The 4,189-nt window shown below is 38.0% G+C and overlaps 1 pseudogene; it reads right to left on the reverse strand.

Moving 5' to 3' along the window:
- Positions 1-3,562: 3,562 nt before the first annotated feature.
- LOC139036389 (U2 spliceosomal RNA) lies at positions 3,563-3,702 on the reverse strand (annotated as a pseudogene).
- Between the last annotated feature and the right edge of the window lie 487 nt (positions 3,703-4,189).

The raw sequence follows: 4,189 nt of genomic DNA on the forward strand, positions 1-4,189 counted from the left end.
GCTGGTGCACTGGGATGACCCAGAGGGATGGGATGGGGAGGGAGGTGGGAGGGGGGTTCAGGATGGGGAACACATGTAAATAAAAAAAAATTTTAAAAAAAAAGGAAGGTTGGAACTTGAAGCATTACCACCTAATTTTGAAGGAGTGGTGAGGAGTTAAAGATACAGTTTTATGATTTAATCAGCTGTGCCTATGTAATGAAGCCTCTTGTTCATAGCTCAGTCATGTCTAAGTCTTTGTGGCCCCATGGACTGCAGCACACCAGGCTTACCTGTCCTTCATTATTGAGTCAAAAATGCCATCTGACCATCTCCTTTTCTGTTGCCCCCCTTTTTCCTCTTGCCCTTAATCTTTCCCAGCATCAGGGTCTTTTCTAATGAGTTGACTCTTTGCATCAAGTGGCCAGAGTATTGAGCTTCAGTTTCAGCCTCAGTTTTTTCCAAGAATATTCAGGGTTCATTTCCTTTAGGCTTCACTGGTTTGATATCCTTGAAGTCCATGGGACTCTCAAGAGTCCTCAGCACCACAGTTTGAAAACATCAATTCTTTATTGTTCAGCCTTCTTTATGATCCAACTCTCAAGCCCATACATTACTAGAAAAACCATAGCTTTGACTACATGGACATTTGTCGGCAAAGTGATGTCTCTTCTTTTAAATACACTGTCTAGATTTGTCATAACTTTTCTTCCAAGGAGCAAACGTCTTAATTTCATGGCTGTGGCCACTGTCCATAGTGATTCTGGAGCCCAAGAAAATAAAGTCCGTGACTCTTCCCATTGCTTCCCCATCTATTTGCCATGAAGTAAGAGATTGGATGTCACAATCTTAGTTTTTTTGACTGTTGAGTTTTAAGCCAGCTTTTTCACTCTCCTCTTTCACTTTTCACCAAGAGGCTCTTTAATTCTGCCATTAGAATGATATCATCTACATATTGAGGTTATTGATATTTGTCCTAGCAATCTTGATTTCAACTAGTGATTCATCCAGCCTGGCATTTCACATGATGTACTCTGTGTGTAAGTTAAATAAACAGGGTGAAAATATGCAGCCTTGACGTACTCTTTTTCCAGTTTGGAACCAGTCTTTTGTCCCATGTCCCATTCTAATGGTTGCTTCTTGACCTGCACACAGGTTTCTCAGGAGGCAGGTAAGGTGGTCTGGTATTCCCATATCTTTAAGAATTTTCCATAGTTTGTTGTGATCCACAGCAGTCAAAGGCTTTATCATAGTCAATGAAGCAGAAGTAGTTTTTTTTTCTCTATAAAAACCCCAAATAACAGAGTTTGGAGAGCTTCCATATTGGTGAATACATGGAGATTTAGGGAGAGTGATATGTTCAGAAATGTTATGGACGTTCCCCCTCTTCCTATTCATCACTACCATCTAAGTTATATCCTTGTGTAATAAACTAGTATTCCAATAAGTAAAATGTTTCTGAGTTCTGTGAGGTTCTCTAGCAAGTTAATTAAATCCAAAGAGAAGGGTCACTGGAACTTCCAGTGAAGTGGTCAGGAGCAGAAGTGAAAGGTTGTATTGGCAACTGAAGTGGGAGGCAGTCTTATAGGACTAGTCATTTACCTATAGGATTAAGGTACAATTGAGTTAAATTATAAGACACCCAGTTGATATCCCAAATGACTGCTTAGTGGTGTGGGGAAAAACCCACATACACACACACATTAGAATTGAGTGTAGAACTCTAAATCTAAATTCCATATTGCTACACAAATCATGTCTCATTATTTAGAATCAGTACATATTTATACCATTGGCCACACACACAGAGTGGTGATCAAGAGTATTTCGTGAAATTATTCCCACTGAAATAGTTCACCTTTTTTATTCTCTTTCATGGCCATCCATAAGTGAAGCTATAATTCTTTAGCACTTTATTTTTAGCTAGGCCTAATATTTCATACAGGGAATTTGGAAACTGTACTCAAGTTTTATTATTTTAATATCAACTAGTTATAAGAAATTGTATACATGGCCATATTTGTGGATTCAGAGGAGGAGTAGATACTTTGGACATTTGAGCCTCTTGCTGACAGAATATGCCCATGCTTTTTGGAATTGTTTGTTTGATCTCATACATAATACAACAACTGATAATAAGCTAATAATACACTACTCAATCCTATGGCTTATTGAAACAGACAATACTCAGTTTGTCATGTACAGCTCAGGTTACATGTTTTTTGTTGTGCTATACTAAACATTCTGGGTTTGTTGGGTTTTTCCCCATTACTCAGTACATGAAAGCTGCAGGTTTTCCAAAAAAGATTGGTTAGAAAGACAACATGGACCAGGTTCATGGCCTGTCTCAATACATAAAGAACCCACTGAATATTATTTGATTATTTTCTTTTTAAATATGATCACTTAACAAATAGTTTTGAAACTGATGCACATAAGACCCAGGCATTGATGAAAGAAATTAAAGAAGAAACAAATAAATGGAAAAACATTCATGTTCATGGATTGAATGGTTTAATATCATTAAAATGTCCATACTACAAATTCAATGCAATTCTTACTGAAACCCTAATGACTTTTTCTGTTTTTGCAGAAATAGCATAAACAATCCTAAAATTCATTTGGAACCATGAAGATCTCCAATTAATGGAAAATATGCTAAGAATACACAATGAAGGAAAGATAGTCTCTTCATCAAATGGTATTGGGATAACTGGATATCCATACATAAAAGAATGAAATTGATCCTTTTTCTTACTCTATATACAAAAAAAAAAAAAAAAATCAACCCAAAATGGATTAAAGAATCAAATGCTAAGACATGAAACTGAAAAACTCTTTGAAGAAAACATAAGGGAAAAGTTTCATAACATTTGTCTTGGCACCAACTTTTTTTTGGATGTGACACCAAAAGCACAGTGAACAAAAGCAAAAATAGATAATTGAGATGGTATCAAATAAAAACTTTTGCACAGTAAAGAAAACAAGCAGTAGAGTCAAAAGGCAATTTATGAAGTGGGAGAAAATATTTGCAAACCATCTATTTGATAAGGGGTTAATATCTACAATATATAAAGAACTCTTAAAACAATAGAAAACAATAAAAAAAATAAAATAAGTAACTCTATTAAGATATGAAAAGATAGACATGGCAAGCAGGTGTATGAAAATGTACTCAGCCTCACTAAACACCAGGGAAATGCAATTCTAAAAAACAATGGCATACCACCTCATGCTTGAAGGATGGTTATTACCAAAAATAATGGGAATCCTTACATACCTTTGGAGGTAGTGTAATGGTGCAGTTGCTATGAAAAATATGAGGAAGATTACTCCAAAAATTAAAAACAGAACTACCATATGATCCAGTTATCCCATTTCTGGGTATTCATCTGAAATAATTGAAATCAGGATCTTGAGGAGATATTTGTACACCCATATTCACTGCAGCACTATTCACAGTAAAATATGAATAGATAAAATTCAGATGAATTTTATGTAAAATCTTATGTAAAAATACAGATGAATAGATAAAATGTGGTACTATATACCTGCAATGGAATTTTTTTTTTTCCCCCCCCGAGGGGGGTGCACCGTTCCTGGAAGTACTGCAATACCAGGTCGATGCGTGGAGTGGATGAAGCAAGCTCCTATTCCAACTCCCTGCTCCAAAAATCCCCTGCAATGGAATTTTATTCACCCTTCAAAAAGAAGGAAAGCCTACAATATGTAGGGTGAATTTGTGCTAAGTGTCACTGTGGCTTTGTGCTAAGTGACACAGTCACAGAAAGACAAATACTGCCTGGTTCCACGTATACCCAGGGCTTCCCTGGTGGCTCAGAGAGTAAGGCGTCTGCCTACAATGAGGGAGACCCAGGTTCGATCCCTGGGTCGGGAAGATCCCCTCAAGAAGGAAATGGCAACCTACTCCAGTACTCTTGCCTGGAAAATCCCATGGACGGAGGAGCCTTGTAGGCTCCAGTCCATTGCGTCCCAAAAAGTCGGACACGACTGAGAGACTTCACTTTCTTTCCGCGTAAACCAGGCTTCCCTGGTGGCTCAGACGGTAAAGCGCAATGCAGGAAACCCGTGTTCCATCCCTGGGTCAGGAAGATCGCCCGGCGAAGGATTCCCTGGAAAAGGACTGAGAAGGCTGGTAGGCTACAGTTCATGGGATCACAAAACATCGGACACGACTGAGCGAATTCAC

This window comes from Odocoileus virginianus, chromosome 8, assembly GCF_023699985.2.
Source record: "Odocoileus virginianus isolate 20LAN1187 ecotype Illinois chromosome 8, Ovbor_1.2, whole genome shotgun sequence".
Lineage (NCBI taxonomy): Eukaryota > Metazoa > Chordata > Mammalia > Artiodactyla > Cervidae > Odocoileus > Odocoileus virginianus.